Here is a 22,705-nt window from a genome sequence, read left to right on the forward strand (position 1 = left end):
ACGGGCAGTTAGAGTGTCACTGTACAAAACTCATATTATCATAGTTCTTTCGCATTAACATATGACATCTCTTTGAATTGTTGTCTGAATTAAACCCATTGAACCCAATTGTTCTTTTGAAAGATTATCTGACCAGATTTCATTGAGTTTCAATTGTGTTTCGAAGGCAGATGTGTTAAATGCAACAAGACACATAAAATCTACAGCAATTGGGTTAGACGGAGTACCTATAAAATTTATAAGATTGATTTTACCACATATTATTAACACGTTAACGCATATAATTAATTCTTGTGTGACAATGTCTACTTTCCCAATGTCATGGAAAAGAGCAAAAGTCACTTCTTTGCCTAAGAACTCAATTTGTAAAAACCCTTGTGATTTTCGACCCATCTGTATCTTGCCCTGCCTTTCGAAAATTTTTGAAATTGTAATTCGTTACCAAATCAACAAGCACATAACTGATCACAACTTGCTTAGCTCAATTCAGTCTGGTTTTAGGGAAAATCATAGTTGTCAAACTGCGACAGTTAAAATTCTTGATGATATAAGAATGGGATTTGATAAAAACCATGTAACCATACTTTGTCTACTCGATTTTTCTAAGGCGTTTGACAGTGTTCCTTTTGAAATTTTATGCAAGAAATTGTCATCTCGTTTCGGTATTGATCAGCCTTCTGTTAAACTTATAAAAAGTTATTTAACAGGAAGAACCCAAAGTGTTCACACAAGCCTCGGCCGCTCAGATTTTTTGCCTCTTAAAACTGGAGTTCCACAGGGCTCTATTCTTGGCCCTTTATTATTTTCATTATTTATAGATAAATGATTTGCCATCTTTTGTCAAAATGTTTCATTGCATTTATACGCCGATGATGTGCAAATTTACATAGCGCGACCGATAGGCCTTATTGAAGATTGTGTGTACAGGTTGAACGAAGATTTACAATTTATTTCTAACTGGGCTTTATCAATAATTTTTTCTAAACATAATCTTGACTCCGCGTTTCTTCCTGCTGTTCAGCTTATGTCAACAAATATTGCATATCTTAAATATGTGAAAAGCTTAGGGATTGTTCTTAATATACTCGGGATAATGTGAATATGACCATCGGATCAGTTTATGGGGCAGTTAGACAGTTAAATGCATCCGCTTGTGTTACACCATTTGAAACTAGGCTAAGGCTTGTCAAAAGTCTATTACTATTAATTTTTAGCTATAGCAGTGTCATTTTCAGTAATTTGGATTCGATTTCTATGAGAAAACTTCAAGTCGCGTATTATACAGCCATCAGATAACTATTTTTCGCCTACGTAGATTTGACCATATATCTAATTATGCTAAAAGTCTAACTGGTTTGTCTCTCATAGAATTCTTAAATTTTAAAAATTGCATTTTTCTTTTTAATGTGATTATTAATCAACAGCCTTTTTATCTGTATGAAAAAATTAAATTTGCTACATCTACAAGAACAAACAGCATAATTGTACCCTCCTTTAACTACCTTGAAAGCAAGAGATTGTTCTTTTTCCATTCAATTAAATTATGGAATTCTTTACCGTACGCTCTTCGACAGTGTAGTACACTTACTGGGTTTAAAAAAGCGCTTTTTGAATACATCTCAAGTAATAACACTATTTTTTCTTAATATTTAGTATATTTTTGTGTACATATACAATACAATGAATTAAATATAGCTTGATTATTTTTCTTTTTAAAAAATAATATCTGTTAAATGATTTTATTATTATTTGTTAACTTTAATTTAACTTCTATGTTGAAATTATTTTTCTATCTGTTTAATGAAAATTTATTTTAGATTTTATCTTAACTTGTGTTACTCTTTTTGAGGAGTTTAAGTTGATAAGTACTATTATAAGAATGTATTTTCTTTTGTACTACCATATGATTCTTTTAAGAATGTAATAATAAAATGCAACGAAAAAAAAATTATTAAACTGTTCGGTCAGTTTTCGGTCCGGACTACATTGATGGTGAAGATTATTGAATAACGACATGTGCGGTTCTTCAAAGAGACCAACCGGGCGCCAGCTACAGTGATTCTTAAGTCGAGCCAATAAAGAAAATGGTCATAATTGTTGATTGACAGCTTCCAATTTTCCAATGTTAAAAGACTTGGAATGAATTAAGCTGTAAATATTTATAATTAGATTATCCGAAAAGTTGGAAGAGTTTGTGAATTAGTCCTTATGTGTGCAAACACTGTCGAATGCCTTTAAAAGGGAATGAAAAATAAAGTGCTTTTTACGGAACTCAAACTGCATATAGCTCATCCTTGATTGCAGATTTTTTTCAAAACTTTGTTATGAACACCAATTTTTTAACTGTCCAATTTTGTATTGTTTCAAAATTCTATGACTAATTCCTATCAAAAAAAAGCTCTTTTTCGTCGTTCTATCGGAGGTGCAACAACTTTTTTTTTTAATTAAGAACCATGAAGCTTAATAGTTGTGACCAAAAATTATTATATTCAATTTTATGGAAGAAAATTGTAGCGGGAATATAACTGAAAAATAAAAAACCATCTTAAGAACTCTTTGCTTTCTGGTCCTATTTTACAAGATAAGATATTTGACATGTTGTATCACTTCATATTCTTCAGTGAAATGCATGATGAATTGGTAACCAAATGTAAAAAAAAAGTACCTCAGGGGCCCCAAAAAATAAATCGGTTTTTTGAAAGAATTATTAGGTACATATTATCTTAGGGCCCCAAAAAATGTTATTTGAATAACTTTAGCAACCAAAAAATGGGTCATCAGTGGCCCCGAAAAACGAAATAGGGCGTATACGTTTTTTTTTTGTTCTTATTTTCTATATAAAACGTAAACGCCTCTGGTATTAACAAGCTAGTTTTAACATAGACTCGAAAATGGGTCTGATTCAGATGCTTCCATTTTCCAAAGTTCACTTAAGCCTTTTTTGTTGGTTTGTGCACCAAAATTCATTAAGCAAAATCGAACTCCATCCTACCCTCAATTTTGCTAAGAATTGAGAAACAAGCTTTGTTTAAATACGAATAATGGCAATACTTCAAAGAAAGAAAACAACGCCTGGTATATTTAATCAAACTATATAGTTAAACAAACTAGTAAAATTGTTAAATATACTAGAAATAGAGTTAAATATACCAAAAGTAACGTTATCCTTGCGTTATTTTTTCTCTGTGTGTTAGACGATATTTTGAAAACCCTGAAGTTACTTTTTAGTACAGGTAAAATAGTACATAAAATAAAGAAATAAAAAAAAAATGTTACACTCATGAAACTTGACAAAAAGTTTGCTTTTGGGATAAGAACCAAGTACAAAAAAGTCTATAAAAAAAAGTTAGGTGGAAGGGTGTTTTTTCGCGGACAAGAGGGAGTGGTTGAATATCAAAATTATACCTACTGAAAAAAATTGTTTGTCGAATATCATTATATGACACATGTTTTTAAGGTATTTTTTGATGCTGAATCTAATGAAATAAAAATAAAGTCAATACGATTGCTCTAAGAAAAGTTATTTCAGATTAAAAACAAGGATGCTTGTTTTTTTACTTCAACAAGTAAAATATAACCGAAACCCATGTGAAAAACATGCTACACTGATAAAATTCGGGATGAAGGTTTTAGATAAAGCAGGGACAAAGGATTCATAAAGTTCTTAAAATAATTTTTGGTGAAAGGGTGTTTTTTTTTTATGGGTTAAGTTGTGTGTGAGAAAGCTATCATAACAGCTGACTTAGATTTTCTTAATTTTTAAAACTTGGTGTAAATGTTTTGGTTGGTATAAGAATTAAGAATCTATAAAGTGTACAAAATTATCTTGAGTGAAAGGGTGTTTTTTTTTTTAAGAAATGATGAAATTCGGAATTAGTACCACAAAAACTAGGAAAAAATTGTTACACCCATGAAAATTGGTAAAAATGTTTCATTTATAACAGAAACCAAGAACCCGAACAGTCTATACAAATATTTTAGGTTAAAGGGTGTTTTTTTGTGAAATAGGGAAAAATCCACGATAAGTCCGATAAAATCAATATTATAAATGGTACCCTTACAAAATTCATTAAATATGTTCTCTATCCCATGGGAATTACGAATAATGTAAGTCTATACTTTTTTTTTATGTGAAATGGTGTTTTTTTTAGAAGTAAGGAAAATATGGGTATATTTGAAAAAGTGTGTAATACAAGAGTAATATTAGTGGTACATTATTGAAATTTAGTAATTATGTTACTTTTAAGATCAGAAACAAGAATCTAAAGTGTCTATAAAAATATCATGGTTCAAAGGGTGTGTTTTTGAGTGAAAACAAAAATGGTGGATCACCCTAATGAAATTTGGTAAAAACATTGATTTTGGGATGGAAACAAGAATAAAGAGTTTTCATAAAAAAATTTTTGGTGAAAGCGTGTTTTTTTCGAAGAGACAGTAAAATCTGCAATTGGTCCCAAAAAGTCAATGATTGATTTTATTTATGGTTTTGATGACAAATTAAACATTTATAGATAAGTTCTAACACGTTTTACTCGAAAAAAGGCTTATATTTTGGTTTCTTTATTCAAGATTAAGGTATTCAGACTCTTGGAAAATGACCGATAGCCATATTTTGCACAAAAATGAAAAAATGCATTTTATTTTTTTTTAATCATGACACAAAAATCATACTATTTTTAAATCATCTACAGTTCAGAAGATTGCCCTGATTGTCCTTAAAAAAAGGTGGATTCTTTTGTTTATATTAAGTTTAGTTGCTGACATCCAACATTTTTACATTTGTATGTTAGGAAGTAAACTTTATCAATCGTGTGCATTATTTCTTTGAATAATACTAAAATTCTGATACAAGATTCATACCACCTAACTTCTCTTTATCTTTTTCAAATTTCAAACATAAGCTTCCTTCGTATACGGTTTGTTGTAACTTGTAATCGTAGGAAAATAAAATAAGTGTTTAAATCGTATGTAAGCGGATTAAGTCCTTTCTGTATAAACAAACCCAACCTTGTAACAAGTTGGGTTCAATACCGTTTAAGCATAGATTAAATTCACGAAGGAAACTTTTCCCATTCCCACTATTTACCATGGTAACTGCGCTCAAAATATAAAATAAACAAATTAATTGCCACCCTTTATTTAAATATTCCCTTCTATCTCAATTAAATAAATAGTTACCCCATGGTTTTACTTTTCTTACAAAAAAAAAAAAAAAAAAAATATAAAATAAAATAATTTATAAACAATTTTTTGACAAAGTTGTATCCAACTTTCAACATCCAATACCCCTTCCATAGTCCATACTATTCCTCTTTTCTGGAAGAAACAAAAAAAAAAAAAGCTATTCAATTAGGAACCACCATTCCGTAAAAAAGTTGACAACTCCACCGTGCAAAAGTCATTATTCAGCCTTTTAAATAATCGTTCTGTTTTCAATTTCCTGAAACGGTAAAGGACATTCCAGGTCAAGTTGCAAAATGAAAAGAATTTCAAGGCATACAACAAATAAAAAAAATTGGATGAAAAAAACCTCGGGTAGAAGACATTTGCTCAATGCCAAAGAGCAAAAAACGCCGGTAGCATTGCAACAATTTTTTTTACCTTTTGTAGTTTTTGTGTTTGGATTTTTTTTTTAACAGTACACAACTTTTACCACCACCCTAACCATTGTCGTCGTCGTTCTTTCATGTAGAAATAATAGTTCAGAACCCTCTCCCAGTGGCAATTTATATACCCACTCTCTCTCCCTCTCCTCTCTCTCTCTCTCTCTTAAGAACATATATTCGCCTTTGTTTTTTCACAGTCAATAAAACTAAAGGACATTGTAAACGTGGAACGATTTAAGAACATTTACAACAACTACCAAATACCCCAGACGGTGGAAAGGTCGAAGGAGAGGAGATCAAGAAAAAAAAACTATACACAAAAAACTATCCCAGATAGAACCGAAGAGAACAGTACAGAAAACCACAAAACTGAGTGGAACTTATATCATCAGCTGTACACAGCCTTAGGACCTGAACGAACCTTATAAGCTTTTTTTCACGCGCTTCAACTATTGGTTCTTCCATTTGGTCCATATGCTACACCTACAGAAATGAAAACTAGAAACCCTCTAACCAAAAAACTGTCGAATAACTCGAATGTAATATCCTGCCATTTTGTGTCTGCCAGAGAGAGAGTCCGAGTCCTTGTATCGAAATCCTTACATATACACACCTCTATGCCTTAAAGGAACCAACCAACAACCAACAACCAGCAACAACGAATGACACAAACAATAACAAAAAACGAGTATCGTTGAATCCTTGCGTTCAACATCGCATAGAAAAGCATAAATGGAGTGGCCTGGAGTGCTAGTGGCTGTTGCAAGCAAGGATATCTCTGCTGTCCTCCTGATTTTGGGTCCATTTCGTCCGTCCGTCGTTTTTCTCCATCGTCCATGCAACTGCGTTTGTTATAAGAGTGCACATGGTCCAACACAATGCTTCCATTAAGCCAAGTGGAAAATCTCGTTTGTCATCCATCGATATATCGGTGTCGCATTGTCAAATCCAGGACACGGCTGTCTCTGATGACTTGACATTGTTGTAAAATATTCATCCCCCCTTCATAACTTTTCTATACTAGGTTGAGGTAGATATATGCCAATCCGCTATATAAGTCGAACGAACCCAAAAATAAGAGTGAGAGAGAGGGAGAGAGTGATCGAATCATCAGTCGTCGTTGTGATGGTGTCTATTAGATCCATCGGCTTTCTATCATCGAGATTGACTGCAGGACTTTTCACGAGCACACTCTCACACTCATCGTCGTCATAGTCATCATCAACATCACAATAGACAATCCAGAGAAACGAGGGGGAAGCCCAAACCAAATTCTGAGTCACAAGGACATCACAGAAAGGATATTGGAGGGTGGTGGTGGTATAGCTTGAGTGATTAAGGTGGCAGAATCGATGCCCGAAATGGTGTTCTCTTGTAAAGTGTCAGCCCATAAGCTATGTGGACAATCTGAATGCAATCCTCGGTCAGCCATTAACAACATTCCTTTGTGTCGTTCGTCCTTTGCTTTTGCTTTTGGCTTTTACTACGTCTACTTCGTCTCGTTTCGTTGTCGTTTTAAAAAGCCTTTTCCATCAGGTTTTTTGTTTTTTTTTTTTTTTTTTTGATGGGGTGTCTCAGGTTACTTCATCATTTGGTCAACGACCAACCGACGACGACGGTAGTCATAGGTACTGTCCAGAGTAGTTAATTTTTCAAAGTGTCACTACAACATGACAGGTGGATAAATCAAAAGTCAAAATTAGTTGTTATCTATTTTTTTCTTATTTTTTGGAATTTCTTTTTATTTTTTTAACTGCGCTTGCATTATTTTATCAGCTTAAAAGTTTTTTTTATGGGAGATTATCATTTCTCAGGAGATATGACGAGATTCTTAGAATATTTAAAATAAAAAAAAATATCTCAGTGTACATTCCTATAAACATTCAAAAATCAAAACCAACGTTAAGGAGCTTATTCATTCCACGAGGATTTGAAATTAGGTGAATTTCACTAAATGTTTTTTTTTACTACTTATATTTTTGGCTCAGGGTTGGGATTTTTATATTACATTTAGACATTTGTAAAAGTTATAGAATTCACTATTATTCTACCTCCGCTCCGTTCTTATCAGTTGCCTAGACTCTCAACTCAACCATTTGTTTATGCATGTTTCTCATTGTCACACTTTCAGGCATTTTTAGAACATTAAAAATTGTACGATTTCTAGTTTTTTTTTTCAAAATCCCGATTTTAATAAAATAAGCACAAAGACGGTGGAAAGGATTTTGGTCAGCATTTTAGATTTATTAATCTTTTTTGTATTATTTTTATACTTGCGATATAGGTAGATACTATAGCAGGACTAGTTTAGGATTCGGAAAAAAGTCGAACTCGAGATAACAATTTTACATGACAATATCTACGATGATGGAGGTGGATTATGCCAACAAATGGGTTAAAACCAAAAATAATGGTACCTGTCATAGAACGGTTTTTTATATGTGAATTTCTCGTAAACTAAAAAGCAGATTTTGAGTAAAATAATTTCTACAGGAGCTTTAAAACAATCATCAAATAATTTTTTTTTAATTTTTCAAAAAAACACTTATTATCTATTTGGTTTTTTTTTTTTAATCAATTTTTTGAAAACGGGTTGATGAATTATATCGAAACTCTGTTTTTATGTGTTGAATCATATTTTATTAATAATGGTATACCAACTTTTTTTTTTTTTTTTGAGAAACATTAGAAAATTTTTATGTAGATATAAAAAATTATTTTTTTTTTAACGGCTCTAACGATTTTCGAAGTTTTTTGTTCCAAATATTGCTTTTCATGCAAAAAATCAAATGTTGGTTTTGTGTAAAAGATCATTTAAAACGGTGTTTAATTAATTATAAAAACAGATTTTATTTCTTTTTACACTACTTATGAAATTGCTTAAAAAATATAAAACATTCCAGTTGCCCTAATTTTATTCAGTAAAAAAGCATAAGAGTTACTTTTACCATAAGAGCAAGTACGTGCGACCACAGTTGTGCATTTTATTTATTCTGGGTAATGTTTTAACAAAACGCACCTGCAATTTCTTTTTTATTCGCAAAATTATCTGAATTACACGCAGATAAAATAAGTTTTATTCCACATTTCTGACCGCAATTTTATATAAAATTAAATTGATTTCGTTTTATTTAATTTCCGACTTACTTTACCATTCATTTCATTTTCATTTTTCATTTTTAACACACGTTTTATTTTAATTCAATTTACTTTTATTGAAAGTAAAAAACGCTTCACTTTTATTCACTAGGTACTAACAATATAAAACACTTTACTTTATCACGAACTGTATTCTTTCACTCTCAAAATTAAAATGTATCTGATTGGTAGGAAATTCGAAATTGAAGAATATTCCAAAAAAATTCTAAGAATAGCTATTCAAAAAGTTCTCGTTTTTGTTTCAAGTAGTTTCTTTTCGTTCGGTAATACGAAATCTTGGACAATTGACCCTCACTCCCGACGCAGTGAGATTTGAGATCAGCAGATCAAAAACCTCTAGAAAAGTATATCTTGGTTCTTGTGTCAAAAAAAAGTTCAATCAATTAGTATAAGTTTACCCAAAAAAGTCATAATTTCATTTATTTTGAACTTTATGTTTGAATAACTTCAAATGGGTTCACTCTATGAAAAAATTTCTGAAAGATATTTTGTAGAGCGCTCAATTTACTATAAGAATAATATTAGAGTTAATTTTTACAATGCCTTATTGTAAAGTTAGAAAAATTTGAAAAAAAAAAATGTGTAGGTCCTTGATGTTTGTGGGTGTGACTACACACTATTGTGTAGTATCAGTTCTCAAATTATCTGTCACAAATCTAGAATTCGTAGCTTTGTTTATTTATTCTGAGGTGCTTATGCTGTCCGAAGACCGCAGTAAACGTTGAACAGATAAACGAACAAAGGTATTAAACAAAAGAAAATTGAATCAACAACAAATATAAATGAAAAGACGTTTTGCTGTATTTTCAAATAATTATACAAACAATTTTATTAATAAAATAATTGAGTAATTTAAATTACGTTAAATGAAGTGAGTTGGCAACCATAAACTTCGTTGAACTATGTTTTATAAAATTATCTAAGCACTTTGAAGAAAACGTCGTAAATAATAAAAAAATAATTAAACGATTCAAGGTTGGCTTACAATCAAAGCCACTCCCCCTGGTGGGATACTTTTTTGAGAACGTTAGGGCTAGGCAACCTTTGCTCAACGAAATATCAAACAAGAGTGATTTGTTTTGAATCAAGCTCTGCCTTTTATAGCTATTGATTATGTAGTTTAGAAAGGAACTAAGACGTTCACGGGTTTTTATTGCAGGAATCGTTCAATGGGTTATAAAAGAAGATAAAACCGCGGAGTGCTATTAAATGAGAGGGTGGAAACTGAAGATAGGGGTGCAAAAGCCCCCTTTTTGGTTTTTTCAATATACTTACGAGGCAAAATTTTGATATATTGTATATACAACTTTTTGTAGAGAATTAAATTTCCAATTGGAATAATGTTTTTTAAAAATTGAAAAAAAAAAATTTCCATACCAAAATAGTCGAAACAATCATAAAAAAATATCAAAAAAATCGATTTTTTGAGTTTTTTTGCTTTTTTAGTTGTACATTTTTTTTTGGGTTGAGATAGACATAAACATTCCTCCAAACAAAAAAAGAAGATTAAATTTCCTTCAAAATGCTGTACTCACTAAATTTTTTCATTGAAAATTGATCGAAGTATGGCCATTTTAATCTATCTTTTTTTTCGCATTTTTAGTTTTACTTAAGTAAAACAGAAACATTTGAGGGGAAAGTACGATTACTTAAGCACCAAGAACTGATCATGAGATTTTGTAGAGGGGTTAAATACAATCATTGTTTACTATGGGAGGGCGGTCAATGTCCCCCCGTTTTGGAGGGAGGGGCAATTTTCTAAAAAAAATACTTAAAATTAAAAAAAATTATTAAAAAACAACGGCAACACTTACAGTTTTGATTGATCCTTTTTTCAAAAGCTAGAATTATAAACTTAATATTAATTTTAAAATGAAGTTATTTTAATCAATTCTTTTTGAAATAAACGACCCTATTTTTTTCGACATAATCAATAGCCTATTATATGATTTTTGAAATATGTAATTTTAAATCAATGAAATATATTATGATAACAAACATAAATTATTTTAAGGTGATTAAACATGAAGTATTAATTTACAATATTGAACATAGAAGTGAGAATTATATGAATTAACAGTAAATGGATGTCTTATAAATGTTATTTATATTGAAAATTATAAAAAGGCACCTCTAAATATTAATATTAAGAGTTCATTTTTTGAGAGACTATTTGCCTCATATTTTCGAAAATATTGAGCCTGTTTTTTAATTGGAAAACGAAAGTTGCCTCAAAATGGCACAGCCTATTATATATGTACCTGGTTACTACACTATAAATAGTAGAAAATGCTACAAATTCTTAAGCTATTTCGTTCAATATTGAGGTCAAATTCCCACAGCTGGACGTGACCGGTCTCAATAACTCATCCAATTATTCAGCAGGTTATTCAAGGAAGAGCCTTTTAAATTAAAGAAACATTACTTCTTTCCAACACTTTTTATGCTATTTCGTTCATCGTCGCTTATTGTATTGTGTCGTGACTACTATTCAATAAGCATTAACGTTTCTCCTCTTAAACAATATTCCATTTATATTCTGGTTCTACTCATCAGTATACAATTTGGGACGGGTGTTTTATGTATAAAGATTTTTGTTTTTAGAATCTTTTCCAATTTTCCTTTAACTCTCACAGTATTAAGCATATAATATGTATTTAAGAGAATAACCGCAGCATTCATAATATTCATTTTTATCATACAGAAATGTTCATCCACAAATCATGGCATTCCAAAAATTTTTAACTTGTCAATATATAATATCAGTTAAATCCAACAAAAGCGCTAAAATATATTGTTTTTGGTTCTAATAGATTTTTGAAGTGAAAACTTCTTTAGTATCGAAGTGATTTAAAACAAGATGAAACGAAAACGCGACACGAACATTCAACTTGTTATAACTTTTTTGTTTTAATAGATAGATGAATGAAATTTGTACTGTAGATAGGTAATTAATTAAACTATAAATAAAAAACTTCAATTAATTTCATATTAAAAATTCTGAGATAACGGTAAAAAGATGTTTTTTTTTTCTACACATGTTATATCTTTTGATCTAGTGCACATACACATTTGATTTAACTTTAATACGCATGCTGATAACACAACCATTCATTTGATAAATCACAATTAACTGTACGAGCTCTACAAGTTACACAATCTTAAATTGAAAAACCTGAAAAATACTTCAAAACACCTGTGAAGATCTGTTGACGTTGTAGGAAATACCGTAATCTCAGCTTGAAATTTCGACATAGTTGGCTTTAAAAAATTCTTATTTTTTTTTTAGGCATGGTAGAAATATGATTCATATGTGATATAAAAGGTGAAAAACCCTTTCAGATGATATAAAATTTACTAAAGGTTGTCATTTAAAAAAATATATTTAATGGTGTTAAAAGAGAAAATATTAATTTTTTTGCTTTTTTGATGAAAAGTGATTTGGTTTGAAAAAAATAAGCTCTTTTTGTAGATGTTGTATAGACATGGACGATATATGTAAATATTTTGAGCTGAAACAGTAAGTTTTCAGATGATATAAAATGTATGTAGGTTGTCGTATAAAAAACATGTATTTAAAGGAGATAGAATAAAAAATAGGTAGATTTTTTCTTTTTTTTTGCAAGAAAATTTTTTTTTTAAGATTTCACTTCTACCACGTGTGAATTGCACACATGACTTTTTTTTTACTATAACCCCCGCAAACGATTTCAATTCCAGTTTTCATTGATTGAAAAAATCTTGCTCAAGGAGTCTGCTTTTGTTAAAGTTTGTATGAAAAGTCAAGTTTCTATTTTTAGTTGTTATTAGTAAAGAATACAAACTACTTGTTGTCTTGAATGACAAAGAGATTACCTACCAACTTTTTATTCTGGTGAAAAAGTGTATTGTTGAGCTGAAATCTAAAAATAATATAGGTACATATAGAGTTTTCAGTTATTATTTTACAAAGACATTTAGTTACCAGTTAAATTAAAATTCGCAGAAATGAGGAAAAATAAACATCTGAAATTCCCCTTTTCCCATAATCCAACATACCTTTTATCCTATCAGGTAGTAAAGTTTATGGAGGTCTTTCATTTTTTTTTTCTTCTTAAGTAGAAGTACGTGGGTATTTGCATATCAGTCTTAACGTTTTTGGCATAAGCCAATATTTCTTGACACCTTTCAGCAGTCATTCACATTGTCGTATACATTTTTGCCGACACATTCCATTTCAGTTAGAGATATGACTGCTTCAAATTTCTGATGATTCCGGTAAATTTCATCAGAATTTTACGATAGATCTCAATCGTTCAAGAGAAACTTCATGGAATGGAAGTGGTTACTGAGAAACGTTTTTCTGGGTGGAGAGGAAAAAGAAGTGATTTTTCAAGGCTTCCTGACGTTTTCGACGAGAGTTAAGTTTAAATCCTAAACCAAATCCGGTATATAAAACTCGTACCCATGTTACTTTATCGCATAATGGATTTGAATGGACTTATGTATCTATACGAATATACATCAAGATATATTCTCATCCGCATTAAGTCATCTTTCAGAAAAGAGATGTGCCGGTGCCGGAACATTTCGTAATGATTCATCTTCGTCATCAGAAAGGAGAAAGAGAGACTGATATCAACTTATTCGTGCGTGTACACTTTTTTTTTTATTTTTTTGTTGAATATCGTTCTAAATCCTAACCTACCAACCACATCATGATGCGAGAGTATCTCCAGGATCTGGTGTATATCATCTGAAAGATTGAATAGGATTTATAGCTTGGTAAGGTAGCCTTTTGTCGGATTTCTCAACACATCGCATTTTATTCATTTTTCGTTGATGGCGTGTGCTGGAGTTTCTGCAAAAAATATAAAATCAAGTATTGTGACGAGACTGTTGACAGGGAGGGAGGATATAAAAAAAAGGAAAAAAAAAAAAACTAAGACCAGAAGAGCAATCTGAAATTTAAGTGGCATTATTAAGCATTCGTTTGCAATTGAGTTTGTAATAAAATAAACCTGCTGAAGACCCAAGAGATCCTCATATAGTGGTTGATTTACAAGTTTTATTTTTTTAGAATAACCAGAATGAATTTTCTGAATATGGGGACTCTAAGAACAAGAAATAAAAATCATTAATAAAGTATTTTCTTTTTTTTTAAGGTATAACTTTTTAAATTTAGAATATTGATTTAGATATTTTGTATTTTGAAACCACCTGTCAGTGCAGCATTAACTCTTTTTCTCTCTCCTACAGTTAAAATTAAGGTTTTACTGGAATGAAAGCTTTGATGTCCAACAATATAATTTGGGTAAACAAAAAAAAATCATTAAAATAAAAAAGTACGCATACACCCTGTAATACAGTAAAATAAGGAGAAAAAAGGGGTAAATCTCGGAATGAATGTTAGTAGAAATTTTTTTTGCTCAATATCTTCCTTTTGCCATTCTATAACATATCTCAAAAGTCTAGAAAAATCTCATGTCCGCTTGTCTCGATTTCAAGGTCAAATCGCGAAATGGAGATTTTCAAAATTAGCAAAAATAGGCTATGGTATTATATACACATATGATACATGATTTCAAGGTATTTTTTAATACTGATTCCAAAAAATCTAAAATCAAGACAATCTGACGTCTCTGGAAAAAGTTATACCTGTTTTTCATCTGTCAACTCATATTATTATAACAGTTGCCGAAAAACCCTTAAAAGTTATGGTAGATGAACCAAATTTTGCATGAAGATTTTAGAATCCATCATTATTCAAAATCAAAACAATCAATTACAAAAAATATATATACCTACGAAATAATGGTATTTTTTTATGTAGGGGCAAATTTTAGGATATGTACTAAAGAAGATTCTTGTTCATCGTAGGAATAAGTGCTAATAGGCTAATTTTTTCATTTTAATCTTTGTTTGGATATTCTTTAACTACCCTCAAAAATCTAAAAAAATCTCATGTCCGCAAGTCCTAATTTTCTTGGTTTGAAGATAAGGTGCAGATTTGAAAAAATTGAAAAACTACTCTTCAGATATTTGTGTCAGATCAACATGAATAAGGTACATTACTTTTTAGGAATGGTCATATTGATTTTTTTGTGGGTTTTGTTGGAATCAGCGTTAAAAAATACCTTGAAATGATATGGGTTATGTTGGTATACATATAAGAATCTAAAGTTTTCTTATTATTTTTTTTAAATCTGCACCTAACTTAGTTTAACCTGGAAAATTAGAACTTACGGACATTAGATTTTTTTAGATATTTGACATAAGTTATAGAATATCCAAACAAAGATAGAAACAAAAAAATTAGCCTATTAGCACTAATTCCAAGATTGTACCATAATGTTTTTTAGTGCACATCCCAAAATTTCCCCTTTTCTAAAAAAATACCATTTTGTCATAGATATAAATGTTTTTTTGCATTGCATTGTTTTGATTCCTAATAATAATGGATATGAAAACCTTCATGCAAAATTTGGTTCCGCTACCATTACTTTTAAGGGTTTTTCGGTAGTAAGTTAGCAACTGTTATAATAATATGAGTTGACAGATGAAAAACAGATATAACTTTTTCCAGAGACGTCAGATTGCCTTGATTTTAGATTTTTTGGAATCAGCATTAAAAAATACCTTGAAATCATGTATCATATGTGTATATAATACCATAGCCTATTTTTGCTAATTTTGAAAATCTCCATTTCGCGATTTGACCTTGAAATCGCGACAAGCGGACATGAGATTTTTCTAGACTTTTGAGATATGTTATAGAATGGCAAAAGTAAGATATTGAGCAAAAAAAATTTCTACTAACATTCATTCCGAGGTTAAACCCTTATTTGACTGGATTACTGGTGAACATTTCTTTTCTTATTTGTTAAACGAACTATTATTTACTTCCATTACTAGAGTTATTGAAGGTAAGCTTAAAAATTCATTTTTAAAGCGAGAATCTGATGGTGGCGTGTAAAACATGAAGCGATGCATTTTATAAAAAGTTTTTTTTTTGTCGTACAAATAATTGTAACAATTTTGTAATTTTTTTAATTTAATTTAAATTTAATAATTCAAACTAAATTAACTGTCATCATAAAGGGACTGTAACAAAACTAGAAAAAAGCTAAAAACATGATTTTTTCGGATGTTAAAACATCGACAAAATGTTGAGCGAAGAAAAATAGTTAACGTTTTTGTTTTCTTTATGAAATGCGATTGCTTTTAATAAATCATTTTTATACTTTTTTTGTAAAAAATATAAAGCCTTGATTCTTGAATATGGATTAATTTTTTAAAGAAATTGATATCATATTTTTTTGTAAACTTTTCTTTTAACAAAAATTTTTCTTATAACAAAATTGATATAGGTAGTATGTATGTTAGGGTGGGTCAAAAGAAAATCGAAATTCTTTTTTTCTAGAATATACACACCAAATATGAGCTCTTAATAATATTCGTATCCAATCCAATGCCCACTGATTTCAGTAGTTTTCGTATGACTCGTATGCATTGCGATTTGGATAGGATTATCTTCTAAACGGTTAAAGCAATCAATTTGATTCCAAGGAATTTTTTATAGAACGTTTAAGCCTCTACAAGGATATATCTTGCTAATTTGAAAATAATGAATTTTCAGTGAATTAGAACATTTTGAAAAGTAAAAAATGTTTTTATAATTTTTTTTTACTTTGAGCTCGAATATCTTTAGAATGGTTAATTAATGAAAAAAGTTAATAAGACCTATTTTGTGGAACAATCTATTTCCTACAAGAATATGTCTTGCGCGTTTGATTATTATAATTTTTCTATTTGTTACAAAATTAAGAACAAAAAACGAATTCTTAAAGATTTTCTCGATTTTTGGACCTCAAATATCTATTAAACGGTTAGATAAACGAAAAAATTGCACAAGGCCTTTTTGTAGAACGCTCAATTTCCTACAAGAATTTGTAAACAAATTTGGTAAAAAATCGATTTAAAAAAAAATGATTTTTTTTTAGTAGAAGCTTGGTGTAAAAATGGAAAATTGCGAAGCGGAGGACCTTCCCATTAATATTAAGAGCTCATATTTGGTGCGTATATTCTAGAGTTGTCTAGCAATCGATTTTTTTGAGTACCAAATCAAAAAAAAAACAAAAAAAGTCGGGAGCAAGAACTCTGTATAATGATTTTAATTAATTTGAGTGTGCTGAATTCAAAACTGTTTACAGATTTATTCCATCACATCTAGTTTTTGATTCTACTCATCACTTTTTTCACTATAAAGTCCAAAAACTAATTTTGAATTAAATGATTTTTGATGTTTGATCCAAAATATATGTATATTTTTCTTAATTATTTTGCTTTTTTATCCAAATCAGTAGTCGAAAACTGGAATTTATTTCAAATCTTTTTCAAAAAAGATTTTTTACTTTAACCACTAAGATTTTGAGATATAATAAATTAATATATAGCATTCGCACTTTTATTTAAACTAAACACAAATTAGTTTCACCTTTCACAAATATATTTCACCTTTTAGCAAATATAATTAAACTAAAAGCAAATCAATTAAACCCAAAAGCAAATATAATTAAACTAAAGCAAACTATTTAAACTTTTAGCAAATCTATTAAGCCAAAACACAAATTTATTTCACCTTTAAAATGAAAAATGATAGTGATTATATTTTTTTTTTAAAACGTTAGTCCGTTTGCTGACATTAGAATAAGTAGAATAATGTCAATAACATTGCTAGGGCAATCTACTTTTATCAATTTTACTTCAATAACTGCAACCAAGTTATGGTCCATATTAATCTTACTTAGAACTTGTAGTGCGTATGTTTTGATTAAAGTAAGTGTCTTTTTTTCTTTAATAAGCTATACTATAAGAGTTGGAGTAAGTAACTTTTAATTTTTTCCAACATAACTTTTTCGGAAAAAAAAAACATTAAAAACACAGGTTTTACGACGATGTAACTCAGAAAGTATAGCTCGCATGAGGAAATGAAATATAGGAGTAAGAAAGATAATTGTATATAGCATTCGCACTTTTATTTAAACTAAACACAAATTATTTAACCTTTTCACAAATATATTTCACCTTCTAAATTCTTATCCCTTCTTCATAGCACGATATCAAAAGCCTTTTCTAAAAAAGGTTAAATCATTTTGCGTTTAGGTTTAATAGATTTGCGAAAAGTTTAAATAGTTTGCTTTAGTTTAATTATGATTGCTTTTAGTTTAATTATATTTGCTAAAAGGTGAAATATATTTGCTAAAAGGTGAAATATATTTGTGAAAGGTGAAACTAATTTGTGTTTAGTTTAAATAAAAGTGCGAATGCTATATCAAATATCTTTTAGAAAAAATAATATTGTAAAAAGTTAAACATATTTAAGACAATAAAATATAACTTTTAGAAATTGCATAAGTAGTTTTGCAATAAAAAATTTAACGGTGATGTAATTCGGCGAAAAAAGTCCCAAACAAACGCGTTTTTTACCTGTTAATATTCAAATATCTCAGAATCAGCACTTACGAATCCTTTAGAAATAGTATGGTTTGGTTCAAGCTCTATTTTCGTTGCCGTACATGGTAATTGGTAACAGTTTATTGCTAAATTTTAATGTTTGGGGAAAGAGTAATATGATGCATACAATTTAAAAAAATAAAGTTTTTGGAAATTCTCAAATAGCTTATGCAAGACAGAAATTTTAAATTCTAACTAATTTAATAATATTTTTTACGCAAACTTGATTAATCAAATGTATTATTACTTGCTCTATAGGGCAAGTATTGGTTTCGTGTCGAAAAAAAATTTGAGGTTTTAATCAAAACCAACATTACGATGATGGAGAACTCCGATAAAGTGGGTCTCGCAATTCCGTCCGTGCGTCTGTGCGTCTGTACACATTTCCACAGTCTAAACGGGTGAACGGATTTTCTTCAAATTTGGTACAGATGATTTTTATAGAATTCTAAAAGTTGGTTTTTTATTTGTTTTTTTTTTTTTTATATCTCACTTATAGAAAGTGTACTGCCCATGATCTCGTAAAGGCCCTAACTACATGTTTCTTACTTCTGAGTTATAGAGGGGAACAGTAAATAATCGCAATTTGCATATAAAAATGAAAAAATTCAAAAGTACATTTTGAATTTTCGGAAGTATTTGAAGACCTAGGCTAAAAAAATGAATGAGGATAAATCAGAGACTATACCCTAACTCTAAATATGCAAAAACATCATAATCGAAAATTTTGTAGTTAGGGTATTTACAAATTATGGGCAGTGTAGCTCCCATACAATTTTTTCAAGTTATACCAAATAACTCGAAAACGGCTCTAACGATTTTGATAAAAAATTTCGTGTATAATTTTACAAACAAGACCCAGCTTTTGGTTTTTTGGAAGGTTACTAACGGTACCTGCCATATAACCGTTTTTTTTTTTTTTTGTTTCAAAATATCTCTCACAAGACTAACCCGATTTAAACGAAAATTTTTATACAAAAGCGTTTAATTAACCGTAATATTAAAATGTTAGAAGAATTTCAAAAAACATATTTTTGGATTTTTAAAAACAATTTCAAAATTTTTTTTGAAAAATCAATTTTCTGAAATGTTTTTTGAAATGTTTCGAAATTTTGTTTTAAGTGTACATAAAATATTTCTTCAAAATGGCATACCAACTTTTTTTTTTAATTTTAGAAAATTTTTATATATAAAAAATTAATTTCTTAAAAAACGGCTTAACGGTTTTCAAAAATTTTTTTCTCAAAATTCCTTTTCATACAAGAAATCAGATCGCATACTTCGTTTTGTGATCAAAACCTTTAAAAATTATAATTTTGCCTCATTTTTTTATAAAAACTTTAACCATGAGAGCAAGTACGTGTGACCCCAGTCGTGCATTTTATTTTTTTAACAAATAAACACATAAGTTGACGTATTAAATTTTTTAATTATTAAACACCAATAGTTAAAAGTAAGTAGTTACTTGTAACTACAAACTTCATGAAAAATAATTCAATTATATCTTTACTAATTTAATTCTAAGCAAAATTCAAGGTTGGTCAGAAAAATTTCGGGTTGGGGTCGAAATTCTGTATGTTGCAAAATTCTGTATTCAAAATACTGTATGCCAAAATACTGTATGTCAAAATTCTGTATGTGCAAAATGCTGTAGGAACAAAATTCTGAAAGTCAAAATTCTGTATAGCAAAATTCTGGTTGGTCAAAATACTGTATTTCAAAATTCTGTACATCAAAATTCTGTAAATCAAAATTCTGTAAAAATGCTGTAAAAAAATATCGTTTTGATAATGTAAAAAAGTGCGCGCGCACTTTTTTACATTATAAAAACGATATTTTTTTACAGCATTTTTACAGAATTTTGATATACAGTATTTTGCCGTACAGAATTTTACAAAACAGAATTTTGCATGTCAGTATTTTGTTCATACAGTATTTTGACGTACAGAATTTTGTATTTACAGTATAATGACGTACAGAATTATGGTATTACAGTATTTTGACCCCACAGAATTTTGTCGTACAGAATTTTGACAAGCAGAATTATGACCCGCTCCCAAAAATTTCATATTTTTAATTTCGGCAATTAATTCTAAATTATGTCGAGGTCATTATAAACCTCTATTCATTGGTTTTTTATTAGACAGGAAGCATCGTTTCAAAAATTTAAAATTTAGCCTTAGGTAATTTTCATAGGAATTTGAACTAGTAGACGAATTCGCTGCAAACTCAATAGCTACAACCTTAATCACAGTTGAAATAAATGCATTCATGCATTCCTATGAATATTTACGCAAGGATGTTCCTTTATGTGGGTACATATTATTTTATTGGGAAATGAAAGTTTTAGTTCAATATTATCCAATGGAAAATTAGGTAAGTAGGTTATTATTCTACCATCAATATCAATGAATTTCCAAATTACACCTACCTTAAATAATGCCGACCATAATTTGAGTAGGAAGGTATACCAAAATCCCCTTAAATCATAATTGAAAACCATACCTACCAAAAAAAAAAAAAAATTAGGAACAATAAACCTCACAATATTCCAAAACCAGACTACCTACTATATTGTGCCATTATGTACTTATATGGTGTGTAATCAATGCCATTTTCAGCAAATTACAGGATGGCAGGTCATTACCTTCATAACGTACAACACAGCCATGCATTTGTATAGGATGGAATATAGCAGTAAATAACTGACAGGTTCTATACCCAATCTCAATTCCAAATTCATCCTTGTTTGGTATAGCTACCAATTTTGGCATAATTCAACTATAAAGGATCTAAATAAACGAATATGAATATGACCCACATACAAACATATGCATCCTACAATGGTATCTCCTTTTTTTGTTCTATTTTTTTTTTGTGTTGTGCTTACATCTCTCTGAATATCTATCTATTTGTGTGTTTTTGTGTTTACTTGATATCTGTTAGCTGTCATGAATTTCTATATCGTAATAAAATACGTGATATGAAACCATAAATCCCTTCCTCTTTTCGTTTCCTATTCCTGAAGGAAGTAGAAAAAAATTATATTTATCACAAAAAACGATACGGTTACGACGACGACGACGGCTCATATCAGTTGGCTCCACTTCGAGACCTGAGAGTTTCATGTGTGTAGTTTTTTTTTGTATTTTTTTGTATTGTGATACGAGTAGCCCAGTTTGGCGCTGCTGCAGCCTTCTCTGATGATATGAAAGGCAAAGGAATAGATTTCGAGTGCCACTATCTTCCTATACACATACCTCCAAGGTATACCTACTACAATACACAACTTTCCTATATCTTCTTCGAGTACCTATAGGAACCTATTTTCCAAACGAGAAATCCATACCAAGTCGAGAGGGAAGCAACAAAAAATATATAAATAATACCAAACCAACGAGATAGGTAAAGGAAGGTACCTACTTGTAGCGTGTATAGAAGGAACGTAAACGTTATAAAAGATGAATTGCAAACGAAAGGTTAAACTGTTACAACCAGCTGGATAAGACTCTTCTTCACCCAAAGAATGGAAAGGAAGTCCTATAAACGAAAATAAATCGGAACCAAATTCAATATTCTCAAGACTTAAAATTGAATTTTCAAGATTTATCATACTTTGTCGAAAAATATCGTAGAGGTATTGTGCTTGTGTCGAAAAAAAAAAAATGAAAATCTCATTTCAAATGCAAAAATGCAACTAACAGAGAGATCCTTATTATGTCGTTGTACCTAGATTGTTGGCAAATATTTGAATCAAGGGATACAAAAATATTTTAGCAATTTAATGATCAAAATTTGGCAAATTAGGATAATTAAATACTTTGTTATTGAATCGAACTTTGGAAAATTATTCTCATGGAAATTAGACACTTGTCAAAGACTGAGGATAAATTCCAAGTTGTAGGGCCATCAAAATTCTTTCCTAAGCCAGAGCGAGAAGACAAAATTGTAAATACATTTAGAAGAAAAGCGGTATATTCTTCAAATAAGGACAGATTTTTTTGATTTTTTTTTTATTGTTGGGACCGTTTTCAAAAAATTGTATATATACAATTTAAAAAAAAAAAAATGTTATGCTTTCTAAAGAAATAATTAGTCCATATATTTAACCAAAATTTCAAGAAAATTCATTAATTCATATTGAAATAAATTGGTTTAGAAAAAAAAAATTTACAATTTTTTTTTATTAAAAAATGATATTTTTGAAAATTTGTCATTAAATTTAAATTATTAAAGTTAAATTTTCGTACAAAAATTTTCATTGATATCAACCACTACAGCAAGTCTATGCTTCAATAAAAAAAAACACTTGTTCAAATGGTTGGTAAATAAAAACAAATTTTTGATATTTTATTTAATTTTATTCTAATCAAAACCAACTTTATGATCATGCAGAAATCCAAAAAAAAAAGTGGTATTCGTCATGATGTACGTTGGTCTGTGTA

Source organism: Episyrphus balteatus, chromosome 1, assembly GCF_945859705.1.
Source record: "Episyrphus balteatus chromosome 1, idEpiBalt1.1, whole genome shotgun sequence".
NCBI classification, from domain to species: domain Eukaryota; kingdom Metazoa; phylum Arthropoda; class Insecta; order Diptera; family Syrphidae; genus Episyrphus; species Episyrphus balteatus.